The following is a 13656-nucleotide window of genomic DNA, read 5'->3' as shown; positions in this document are numbered from 1 at the left end:
GCAGGGAAAGCAGTGCATAAAACTTATGCATGGCCCCGGAAGTCATTGAGCGGCCATGGCAACAGTGTACAGCTGTGCCGTTGCTTCGGTAAGTACAGCACACCTGCTCCTATCCCCTTATCCCTTCTACCACCATTCTTAATCACCGGGTTGTGGTCCCCATAGACTTATATATCCGAAATCAATTCCAGGACGGAAGCAATTTTTATTTTTTTAAGTACGGTTAGGTTCGTCGATCCTGGATAGCTGCGAGTTTGCCCATCACTAGTCATAGCAGCACTCCTGTAGCCAGGCTGCATATACTGTATACTAGAAGGTGGCCCGATTCTAAGGCATTGGGTATTCTAGAATTTATTGTGTAGTTAATGTATAATTTTTGTTAAATATATAGAGGTTGTTGTGTGCAGTTGCCAAGTGTTTGTGTAGGGCGCTGTAAATGTTCTGGGTGTTGTCTGGGTGTGGGTGTGTGAGAGAGCGGTGTTCTTTGTGTGTTGCGTTGTGTGTGTTGCGTTGTTTGTGGAGCGCTGTGTGTGTTGCGCGGTTTGAGTGGGTGTGTGTGTTTTGGGGGGAGGTATGTTTTGTGCAGTGTGTGTGTGTGGGAGGAGTAGTCATGGGGAGAGAGGAGTATAATAGGAGGAGTAGTCCTGGGGGGAGAGGAGTATAATAGGAGGAGTAGTCCTGGAGGTGAGGAATATAATAGGAGGAGTAGTCCTGGGGAGAGAGGAGTATAATAGGAGTAGTCCTGGGGGGAGAAGAGTATAATAGGAGGAGTAGTCCTGGGGGGAGAGGAGTATAATAGGAGTAGTAGTCCTGGGGGGAGAGGAGGATAATAGGAGGAGTAGTCCTGGGGGGAGAGGAGTATAATAGGAGGAGTAGTCCTGGGGAGAGAGGAGGATAATAGGAGGAGTAGTCCTGGAGGGGGAGGAGTCTAATAGGAGGAGTAGTCCTGGAGGTGAAGAGTATAATTGGAGGAGTAGTCCTGGGGGGAGAGGAGGATAATAGGAATAGTCCTGGGGGGAGAGGAGTATAATAGAAGGAGTAGTCCTGGGGGAGAAGAGTATAATAGGATGAGTAGTCCTGGGGGGAGGGGAGTATAATAGGAAGAAGAGTCCTGGGGAGAGAGGAGGATAATAGGAGGAGGAGTCCTGAGGAGAGAGGAGGATAATAGGAGTAGTAGTCCTGGAGGTGAGGAATATAATAGGAGGAGTAGTCCTGGGGAGAGAGGAGGATAATAGGAGGAGTAGTCCTGGGGGGAGAGGAGTATAATAGGAGGATTAGTCCTGGGGAGAGAGCAGGATAATAGGAGGAGTAGTCCTGGGGGGAGAGGAGGATAATAGGAGGAGTAGTCCTGGGGGAAGAGGAGTATAATAGGAGGAGTAGTCCTGGGGGGAGAGGAGTATAATAGGAGGAGTAGTCCTGGGGAGAGAGGAGGATAATAGGAGGAGTAGTCCTGGAGGGGGAGGAGTCTAATAGGAGGAGTAGTCCTGGAGGTGAAGAGTATAATTGGAGGAGTAGTCCTGGGGGGAGAGGAGGATAATAGGAGTAGTCCTGGGGGGGAGAGGAGTATAATAGAAGGAGTAGTCCTGGGGGAGAGGAGTATAATAGGAGGAGTAGTCCTGGGGAGAGAGGAGGATAATAGGAGGAGTAGTCCTGGAGGTGAGGAATATAATAGGAGGAGTAGTCCTGGGGAGAGAGGATGATAATAGGTGGGGTAGTCCTGGGGGGAGAGGAGTATAATAGGAGGAGTAGTCCTGGAGGGGTAGGAGTCTAATAGTAGGAGTAGTCCTGGGGGAGGAGGAGTTTAATTGGAGGAGTAATCCTGGGGGGAGGAGTGTAATAGGAAGAGTAGTCCTGGGGGGAGGTGTCTAATAGGTGGAGTAGTCCTGGGGGGAGGTGTCTAATAGGTGGAGTAGTCCTGGGGGGAGGTGTCTAATAGGTGGAGTAGTCCTTAGGGGCAGGTGTGTAATAGGTGGAGTAGTCCTGGGGGGAGGTGTCTAATAGGTGGAGTAGTCCTGGGGGGTAGGTGGATAGGTGCCCAATGTGTGAGGGGGCGTGGCCGAGCGGGCAAAATGTGTGGGGGTGTGGCCAAGCGGGCACAATGTGCGGGGGCGTGGTCAAGCAGGCATAGTGTGCGGGGGTGTGGCCAAGCGGCATAGTCTGAGGGGCGTGGCTGAGCGGGCATAGTGTGCGGGGGGCGTGGCCAAGCAGGCATAGTATGCGGGGGCGTGGCCGAGCAAGCATAGTGTGCGGGGGGCGTGTCCGAGCGGACATAGTGTCGGGGGGCGTGGCCGATCGGGTACAGTGTGTGGGGGCGTGTCCGAGAGGGCAAAGTGTGCGGCGTCGAGGCCCGGGTAACTATGCAAAGTGGTTTCCATAGTTACCCGATGTGTACCATGGTTACCAGCGTACGCCGGCTCCGGCACACGTGTGCCGGGAGCCGGGGTAAGCTAGTAACCATGGTACACATCAGGTAACTATTGAAAGTGACAGTGCTGGTTCATTTTTTGTTTGTTGATCTCCTGCTGTGCAGCACGTATTGGCGTGTTTGACAGCGGGAGACCAACGATCTGAATGGGCAGGGAGCAGGGAGCCAGCATACGCTGGTAACCATGGTACACAATCGGGTAATTAAGCAAAGTGGTTTCCATGGTTACCCGATGTGTACCATGGTTACCAGCGTACGCCGGCTCCGGCACGATCCCAGCAACGCAAGGGTATGTCTCAGCTGGGTTGCCGGTGTGGGCTCCCAGGGGTGCAGCAGTCACCTGGGAGTTGGGTCTCCGTGTGCGTTCGGGAAATGCGTGCGGGGGGCGGGGCCAGGCCGAGCGTCCAATTCGTGCGAGGGGCCTGGCCGAGCGGCCAATGCATGCGGGGGGCCGGGGCGAGCGGCCAATCCGTGCAAGGGGCGGGGCCTGGCCGAGTGGCCAATGCATGCGGGGGGCCGGGGCGAGTGGCCAATCCGTGCAGGAGGCGGGGCCAGGCCGAGCGGCCAATGCGACGGTTGTCACTGTAATGACGTCATTTTGGAGCAAGACAGACAGACAGAATAAGGCAATTATATATATATATATATATATATATAGTTCATCCAGTATGCAGGGAGCTATGTGACGGCTCATTCTGTATATGAGGGAGCTGTGTGTTGGCTCATACACATCATATTTGGGGATGTCAGCATACTTAATTATGCTCAATATTAAGTGATACAATTAACATTAATATATAAAAAAAATTGTTTAAAAGAACAGAGAGTCCTCAGTGGTTGATACCTTTTAATGGCTAACTGAAAAGATGGTAATAATTGCAAGCTTTCGAGACTACGCAGGTCTCTTCATCAGGCATGGTATAACACAAAATCTGAAGAGTCACATATTTATACACAACAGGACTTAGAATAGTGCAGTAAAAAAAAAAAAAAAAAAAAGAACAAGTTATATGAAACAGAACTATCTCTATGGCAGGGGGCAAACTGTTGTGGGGCCATAAATACTGCTGCAGTTCAGTGTGAAAGTTTTATTGTCCTTTGATAAGGGTCTGGTCCAGGGCTGGGACACGCTCGGATGGTCAGAGGATGCCATGCCTGATGAAGAGACCTGAGTAGTCTCGAAAGCTTGCAATTATTACCATCTTTTCAGTTAGCCATTAAAAGGTATCAACCACTGAGGACTCTCTGTTCTTTTAAACAATTTTTTTTATCTCTACTGGCTAACACGGTACAAAGATATATTTTACTTGTATCATTAATATATAATAATTATAATACATATGGTAATTTTAATATTGAACAGAATACTAATTGCACACTACTGATATACACTGATTTTTAAAGGGAATCTATCAGCAGGTTTTTGCTATGGAATCTGAGAGCAGCATAATATAGATACAGAGAGCCTGATTCCAATGATATGTCACTTATTGGATTACTTGGTGCAGTTTTTATAGAATCTCTGTTGTGTCTGATGTAGACTTAGGAGAGCTAAGACTTCTGCGCTGTGTATAACTCGCCCACTCCACTGACAGCTTCCTGTCTACACTGTGTGGAGTATTTTTTTTAGTGTGCAGTTATACACAATTTGTGCAGTAATAAACCAAATATGTGCAGTAATGAAAAATTTTGTGCAGTAATAATTATATTACAGGGAGGAGGTATAAGGAGAAATACAGTTCCCAGCAAGTCCAGGCTATGTAACAGTGACATTACAGGGAGGGTTTATACTAACTAGAACTACAACTGTCACCCAGCATTTCCCAGGTTCAGGGAGCACTAACCACATGAGGAGATGGTCTGTTTCACTTTCTTTCCCAGTCTCAGCACACATGCTCCTCCCCTTCAGGTCATGTGATGGTGACATCATCCCACTGCACTGACCAATGTGACCATCTCCGTGCCAGGATGCAGTTTACAAGCTGTCACAAACCACCGGGGGGGTCACTCAGAAATCCCCCGCGCTGGCTACCAGTACGTCACAATCGGGGGGTAACAAGTGGGGGTCACCCCTCCTTTATACCTCCCGACCGACAGACAGAGCACGTGACGCGCTCTCTAGCGCCCCTCTTATAGTCAGGCCAATTATGGAATTGCCCGACAATAAGCAAGGAGGCCGCTATACTACTTATGCCGATTATTGAAGGGTCCCCGGTGAGAGTAAGGTATATATTCCCCCGACCTCCGCGGGCGGAATATATAAAATCTCCCCGAATCTCACTGGCCTCCCCACAATAATCCTTGGCACAATTCGCTGCCACCAACCGATTTACGGTAACTATTAGCCGAACACACAGACGTGGGATTCAAGATCGAGATAACAGAACAGCCCAAGATTAATTATATAATTTAATCAGCCTAAAGCACACTAGAACTACAATATATACAATAGGGAATCTACAGAATATACATATGTCAGAGTACAGTTACAATCAAAGCATGGGTTACAAACAGGCATACACAGTTCCAGCAGTTACCTTGTTGCGTCTGGCCACAGGGGGGCGCTGTGGGCCAGGTTTCTAGGATCCTTCCCACAGATGTTTCCTGCACGTGCCCCCAGCGAGAAGACCACTGGAAAATGGCCGAAGTAGGGTTATCAACCTGGGCACATCCAGGTCCCCTCCTACCTTCGTGACCTCAGAGGGAGCACTGCTCCACCCCTGGCTGGAGTTATGGACAAAATCCACAACATGGAATATGGCCATAACTTTGCCTGGGAGCGTCGTAGGCGGACGCCAATGCTCTCATTGTGACAGTTATGAATTTAGCTACAGAACGAGGGGACTCATGACCTGTCTGCCAGTTCCCCATTGGCTGATATCACGCCTGGGGCATTTCCCAATGTCCTGCTCCCATAAAAAGGGTGTGCCGGCATCGCCCGCATGCGGAGACACCATTTTTATGGTTGCCATAATTATCGGAAATATGGCTTGCGAGATATGAACCATTTTTTACTGGAGTCGTTCTGTCTGGCTATTTCCATAGCCTTGCTAATGAGATACAACTCTTGTTACAGGGTGACGGCAGGGAGTCATCCTGTGTCCATTGTTCCCACACCACCTCATCTCCATATCACAGGACATGGCCATGGAGGTGTGAGTGGAACACTGAGAACAAGAAGGGAGGGGGCACTGCCAGGGAGTGATGAGGGATTATGACTGGAGTCATAATCCATCTTCATATCCCGGGATTTGCCTCACACCTCCCCCCTTTTGAGGGCGCTAGGGGGCAGCACACTCCGGTGTTCCCCCGTGCGCCCGTCCGCGACCTCTCCTTGTCGGGACAGCCCGTCTGCGTTACCGTGGTCACGGCCCCTTTTGTGGCGAATGGTGAAGTTGTATTGCTGGAGCGCAAGGCTCCATCGCAACAATCGCCCATTCGTCCCAGAGACGGTGTGCAACCAGCTGAGGGGGTTGTGGTCCGTCTCCACGATGAAGTGGCGCCCGTATAGATAGGGTTGCAGACGCTGCAGGGCCCACACTATGGCCAGGCACTCCTTCTCCATCGTGGAATAGGCAACTTCCCTTGGTAACAGCTTCCTGCTCAGGTACAAGACTGGGTGCTCTTGGCTCGCAGAGTCCACCTGGCTGAGCACCGCACCGAGGCCGAAGTCACTGGCGTCGGTCTGTACTACAAACGGCCGCGTGAAGTCGGCTGCCTGTAGCACGGGCGGGCTGGACAGGGCGTCCTTTAGGGCCCGGAAGGCTGTCTCGCAGTCCATTGTCCAATCGACTGCAGAGGGCAGCTTCTTCTTGGTGAGGTCTGTCAAGGGCTTTGCCAGGCTACTATAGCATGGAACAAACCTCCTATAGTACCCAGCGGTCCCCAAGAAGGACATCACCTGCTTCTTGGTCCTGGGGGTGGGCCAGGATGCGATGGCTTCCACTTTCTCAGGCTCGGGCTTCAGTGTTCTCCCACCTACCCGGTGACCGAGGTACTGGACCTCGCTCATGGCCAGCTGACACTTTCCCGGCTTGATGGTCAAACCTGCCCGGTGGATCCGCCTGAGCACCTGTGCTAGATGCTCTAGGTGGTCCTCCCAGGTGGGACTGAAGACGGCAATGTCATCCAGGTACGCGGCCGCGTACCCTTCAAGTCCCTTGAGCAGGGTGTTGACCATCCGCTGGAAAGTGGCAGGGGCATTCCTCATCCCGAATGGCATCACCGTGGACTCGTACAGTCCAAATGGGGTAATAAAGGCAGAGCGTTCCCTGGCCTTGCGAGTCAGGGGGATCTGCCAATATCCCCGGCTCAGATCCATGATGGTCAGGTACTGAGCCCCGGCCAACTGATCGAGCAGGTCATCGATGCGTGGCATTGGGTACGCATCGGCGACCGTGACCGCATTGAGCCCCCTGTAGTCCACGCAGAACCGAGTGGTTCGGTCCTTCTTAGGGACGAGGACTACAGGCGAGGCCCAAGCGCTGTTGGATGCCTGGATCACCCCCAGCTTCAGCATCTCGTCAATCTCCTGGCGCATGTGTTGCTGCACCTCCAGGGAGACCCGATATGCTGAACGCCGGATCGGGGGATGATCCCCAGTGTCCACGTGATGGACAGCCAAGTCAGTCCTTCCGGGCTGGTTGGTAAACAACCCCCGGAAGGGGTGTAGGGTGGCCCACAGCTGGGACCGTTGGTCCTCCAAGAGCTGGTGGCCAACCTCCACATCCTCAATGGATCCGCCTGCCCTAACCTGGGCTAGCATATCCAAGAGGGTTTCCGCTTCTCCCTCCTCGGGCAGGTTGCACACGGGGAGCGCACATGCCTCCCGCTCATGATGTGCCTTCATCATGTTCACATGGAAGGGCTTCCGCCTTCCACGGGCAGGGTCCAGGGTGACCAGGTACGTCACAGGGTTGAGCTGCTGGTACACGAGGTATGGGCCTTCCCAGGCTGCCTGAAGCTTGTCCTGTGGTACGGGGACCAGTACCCACACCTTTTGACCCACTTGGTAGGTCCTCTCACAAGCGTTCTGGTCGTACCAACGCTTCTGATCGGCCTGGGCTTGAGCCATATTGTCGTGTACCAGTTGCGTCAAGGCCTGCATTTTGTCCCGGAAGCGCATGACATACTCGATAACCGACACTCCAGGGGTGGCCAAATCCCCTTCCCAAGCCTCTTTCACCAGAGCCAGGGGGCCCCGCACACGTCGCCCGTACAGGAGCTCAAACGGTGAGAATCCTGTTGAGGCCTGTGGAACCTCCCGGTAAGCAAATAACAGGTGTGGGAGATACCGCTCCCAGTCACGCCCATGGGAGTCGACCAACATCTTAAGCATCTGCTTTAAGGTGCCATTAAACCGCTCGCACAGGCCATTAGTCTGTGGATGGTACGGGCTGGCCACCAGATGTCGCACCTGGACTTGCCTACAGAGGGCCTCCATCAGCTGGGACATGAATTGGGTCCCCCGGTCCGTGAGCATTTCCTGGGGAAAACCCACTCCGGAGAAAATCTCCAGCAATGCGGTGGCCACCTTGTCAGCCCGAATGGACGACAAGGCCACTGCTTCTGGGTACCGGGTGGCATAGTCCACTACCGTCAGTATGAAGCGTTTCCCGGAGCTGCTGGGGATGGCCAGCGGGCCGACCAGATCCACAGCCACCCTCCTGAAAGGCTCATCGATGATGGGCAGAGATACCAGTGGGGCTTTGGGGCGTGGCCCCGCCTTCCCCACTCTCTGACAGGTTTCACACGAACGGCAGTAGGCAGCCACATCGGCCCCCATTTTTGGCCAGTAGAAATGCTGGTTTAACCTGGCCTTGGTCTTAGCGATCCCTAGGTGTCCGGCCATCGGAATCTCATGTGCGATCCGCAACAACTCCGTCCGGAACGGATAGGGTACCACCAACTGTCGGTCCCTGGGCCACGCCTCCGGTGAACCCTGCTGGACCGTGGCCCGGTACAGCCGTCCTTGGTCCCAGACCACTCGCTCCGGGTCCGAGTCCGAGGGAGGCTGTGCCGCCTGCTCCTTAAGAGCTTTCAGGCTGTCGTCAGCTTCTAACGCTGCCTGAAACCCCTGACTAGATGTGGCCAGAATCGACGAGACTGTCACATCTTCAGTCAGTACCCCGGGACCTGTGTCCTGGCCTCCACCTGACTCGGCTGCCACTTGGTCAGAAGGGGAAGAGCTATCGGACCTCCGGGAGGCCCCTTGGCTTCCAGCACTCCCACTGCGGGTGACAGCGGCCACAGCCGCTGTGACCGTGGGTCGTGCCTGCTCCTCCTCCGTTCCTGACCAAGTCGCCGGTTCAGGCAGACCTACCTGGCTTCCTGACACCCCGGTTGTGGGGGAACCATGCACCGAGATCTTACCTGGGAGCACTTCCGCTCCTGGACCGGCCCCAATCTCACCTGCCTGTTCCCCTCCTGCAGCAACAGAACCCCGCTGTGAAATCTCTGGGGACCCCACATTTGCTGTGGTAGCCCCCACCCCACACACTGGTCCTCCCCCTGCAGCACCCTGCTCTCTGCTTATCCCTGCAGAGGGCAACAGATCCCAGCTCACAGGCTGATTACTTGTAGAGGCATTGTCACACCTTTCTCTGACCCCCTCCCCTGTCACAGCTGCAGCTGTGTGTGTGTCTATGGTGTCTATGCAAGCAGAAATATCAGAGTTCACTCCCTCCTCCCTTACATCATTCATAGATAACACATTAACATTGTTAGGAGTCATGTCAGTACGGGCTGAAGGTTCAGCCCTTGGGGGGGGCCCAAACTGGGAGGTTATCTGCCCCAAATCTGTCCCAAGTAGCACGTTTGCGGGGATCCGATCAGTTACCCCCACCTCCCTCACCCCCCGCCCTGCGCCCCAGTCCACATAAATGTCAGCAACAGGCAGCGCCGGGTCAATGCCTCCAATCCCGGAGACAGCGAGGGTTTTTCCAGGGATCAAGTCTTGGGGGGACACCATGTCAGGCCGCACCAGAGTCACCTCCGAGGCGCTGTCTCGCAGTCCTATGGTCACAGACCGGCCGACGGTGACAGGTTGGAAGCTGTCCAGGGACCTACCACCACCCCCACCCACACAATACACCTTGGGCGGCCCTTGGGACGGGGACGGAGCCGGGGCCTTGGGACGCTGAGGGCACATGGCCTTGAAGTGTCCAGGTAGGTTGCACTGGTGGCACTGTCTTGGTTCCGCCACGGGCCTGGAGAGGGGAGTTGAGGGGGACACCCCCTGCAGTCTAGGGGCAGGTGGGGCAGTCGCAGAATTCATCTTACCCCCTCTCCAGGTGCTGCTGGTGGCCGCTCTCCTGGCCTCAGGGGCCCGGTTGTTGGTGTAGTCATCGGCAAGGGCAGCTGTAGCCGTGGACCCCTTTGGCTTCTGGTCTCGGATGAACTGGCGGAGATCCTCAGGGCAGTTCCACAAGAGTTGCTCCGTGATGAACAAGTCCAGGATCTCCGGTCCGGTGGAAAGCTGCAGGCCTTGGGTCCAGTGGTCGGCAGCTCGGGCAAGTGCCCGCCTGTGGTCAGCCCAGGAGTCCTTTGGTCCCTTCTGTAGGCTCCGGAACTTCTTGCGGTAGGACTCCGGGGTGAGGTTGTACTGTTGGATCAGGGCCCGCTTGATGGTGTCGTAGCCCTGATCTGCCTCAGCAGGCAAGTCCCCAAGGACATCCAGGGCCTTACCCCTTAAACGGGGGGTCAGGTATTTGGCCCACTGGTCCTTGTTCAGATGGTGCTGCAAGCAAGTCCGTTCAAAAGCAGTCAGGAAAGAGTCCAGGTCTCCATCCTTCTCCAGCACTGGGAAGTCCTCAACACGGACCTTTGGAAGTTTGGTGTCTCGAAGGTCACATGTGGCTGATGAGGGCCGGAGCTGAGCTAGCTGCAGCTGGTAGTCACGGTCTGCCTGTCGCTCTCGCTCTTCACGCGCTGCCTGCCGCTCTCGCTCCGCAGCCTCACGCTCTGCGTGCCGCTCTGCCCTGCGCTCTGCCAGGAGTTCCTTGTAGCCCTTCTGGTCTCCAGCCTGGAGAAGGGCCATAGCCATTTGAAGAAGGCTATCCGAGCCTCCCAGGCTCGGTGGAATGGCACGTGGTGATCTGCGGCACGCTGCAGAGCTAGGCGATTCACTGTCCCTTTCAGAGCGGAGGGCTGGCATCTGGCTCGTTGAGGAACCTTGGGTGAGCTCCTCCTCATCTTGTCCAGCAGTGCCAGGTTGCGCAATGTCCTCGGCAGAACGGTTTTCTGGCGTCGAGCTCCTGGAGGACTCGTGGGCAACCTCCTCATTGCTGTCCACAGCACCGTCCTCCCTCTCTTCGGCTCCTGCCTTAGCATTGGCCAGTTGCATAGCTCTGCTCCTGGTGCCATCAGCCATTCTTGCAGACTTTTGGTCACTGACACAGAACTGACACCTGATGCCTCCACACACCTTACAGTATCTGCACTCTGACACTCTAGTGTTGAGCTAGTCTGAAGACCCCAGCAGCCACAGCTGCTGCAGGCAGTCTTTAGTGTCTGGGAGTATGGGTCTCACACTCACACACACTATTATCTCGATCCCACCGCTATGCCACCAATATGTCACAAACCACCGGGGGGGTCACTCAGAAATCCCCCGCGCTGGCTACCAGTACGTCACAATCGGGGGGTAACAAGTGGGGGTCACCCCTCCTTTATACCTCCCGACCGACAGACAGAGCACGTGACGCGCTCTCTAGCGCCCCTCTTATAGTCAGGCCAATTATGGAATTGCCCGACAATAAGCAAGGAGGCCGCTATACTACTTATGCCGATTATTGAAGGGTCCCCGGTGAGAGTAAGGTATATATTCCCCCGACCTCCGCGGGCGGAATATATAAAATCTCCCCGAATCTCACTGGCCTCCCCACAATAATCCTTGGCACAATTCGCTGCCACCAACCGATTTACGGTAACTATTAGCCGAACACACAGACGTGGGATTCAAGATCGAGATAACAGAACAGCCCAAGATTAATTATATAATTTAATCAGCCTAAAGCACACTAGAACTACAATATATACAATAGGGAATCTACAGAATATACATATGTCAGAGTACAGTTACAATCAAAGCATGGGTTACAAACAGGCATACACAGTTCCAGCAGTTACCTTGTTGCGTCTGGCCACAGGGGGGCGCTGTGGGCCAGGTTTCTAGGATCCTTCCCACAGATGTTTCCTGCACGTGCCCCCAGCGAGAAGACCACGGGAAAATGGCCGAAGTAGGGTTATCAACCTGGGCACATCCAGGTCCCCTCCTACCTTCGTGACCTCAGAGGGAGCACTGCTCCACCCCTGGCTGGAGTTATGGACAAAATCCACAACATGGAATATGGCCATAACTTTGCCTGGGAGCGTCGTAGGCGGACGCCAATGCTCTCATTGTGACAGTTATGAATTTAGCTACAGAACGAGGGGACTCATGACCTGTCTGCCAGTTCCCCATTGGCTGATATCACGCCTGGGGCATTTCCCAATGTCCTGCTCCCATAAAAAGGGTGTGCCGGCATCGCCCGCATGCGGAGACACCATTTTTATGGTCGCCATAATTATCGGAAATATGGCTTGCGAGATATGAACCATTTTTTACTGGAGTCGTTCTGTCTGGCTATTTCCATAGCCTTGCTAATGAGATACAACTCTTGTTACAGGGTGACGGCAGGGAGTCATCCTGTGTCCATTGTTCCCACACCACCTCATCTCCATATCACAGGACATGGCCATGGAGGTGTGAGTGGAACACTGAGAACAAGAAGGGAGGGGGCACTGCCAGGGAGTGATGAGGGATTATGACTGGAGTCATAATCCATCTTCATATCCCGGGATTTGCCTCACACAAGCCACATAGGCGCTTGGCCAGGCAGCAAGAAAGGCAGCTCTGATCTGTAAAAACTAGTAGCACACTAGGGGTGTACTTACTTCTTAGATTCTAGCTAGAATACAGTATGACGGTTTGTGCAGTAATAAAATTTGCTTAAAAAAAATTCTGACGGTGTGAATTGTCAGCAAGCTGTCAATCAGTAGTGGGGGAGAGAGGTTACACAGATTAGCTTGACTGGCTTGCACTAGACAAGTTGTCAGACAGTGATTATCTCCTGCAGAGAAAATACTGATTGTATTGAAACTACGGCACACAGCCTAAAAAATGTCACATCCCTGGAATCAGGCTCTCTGCCTCTACATCATGCTGCACTCAAATTATATGGCTGACAGATTACCTTTAAGTGGAAAGAAAAGAAAGGTAAAAATGTGCTTTTAACAATGTAGGAACGCCTGAAGCGCAAAAAAAAGAGCATATTTCCTGCACATTATCAACATTCACAGGACATTGTATCATGATACATTAATTGCTGAATTCCCTGCATAATACAGAACACAACACTGTGACTGGCAACTTTCCCGAAAATCTATCAGCAATTGTATCTCCCTCGGCCTCAACTTTACAACTTATACAAGAAAACCTTAACATGCTGAGGGACCCTCTTAGAAAAATATTATGACATCCTATGAAATTGATTCTTGGAATTCAAAACCCAAATTTTCCTTTAACAGATTTTCATATCCTTCTCCTTTTAATGAGCGAGTTCAAATTCTGCTCTAATTTATCATAATATGGCAGCAGAAATGTGAAGACAGATAATGAACAAATGACATTCTCCGAGGACTTCACCCCTACTGATAATATTACTTGATTTGGAGGGGGTGTACAATTTAATATGTGAGTGAAACACATTTGATCCAGAGCTAAAGTAGCGATCAAGTGCTGATTTATCAAATATTCTGGATTACTGAAGAGCCAAGAAGTCTTATAACATTTACCTGTAATGTCCAAACAAAAAACCTCATGGTCTCGCCTTAAGGTCTCGCAATGGTCATACTGGAATAGGGCATAAGTAGGCCCCCCAGAATGACCAAGAGACAGCACACTCCAAATATGATATGACAACGACAAAAAAGGAGTAATTACGTGCAATAAAATTAATTTTATTAAATATGTAAAAAAATATTAGAAAGGACAAAGAAGCACGGGAAAGGGAACATACACCAGGGTCCCGTGAACCACAGAATCGCTAAGGGTACGAATCATGAACAAAATATTGGTTCTAAAGTGCCAAAGTGCTAGGTATATAATTGTTTACAAACTTTTGATGTAAAAAACTTCTTCTACATATACAGAAACACATTTATAAAAGATATAAAATATGATATGTGTA

Source organism: Anomaloglossus baeobatrachus, chromosome 2 (assembly GCF_048569485.1).
Source record: "Anomaloglossus baeobatrachus isolate aAnoBae1 chromosome 2, aAnoBae1.hap1, whole genome shotgun sequence".
Taxonomy (NCBI): domain Eukaryota; kingdom Metazoa; phylum Chordata; class Amphibia; order Anura; family Aromobatidae; genus Anomaloglossus; species Anomaloglossus baeobatrachus.
This window is presented reverse-complemented; position numbering follows the sequence as displayed.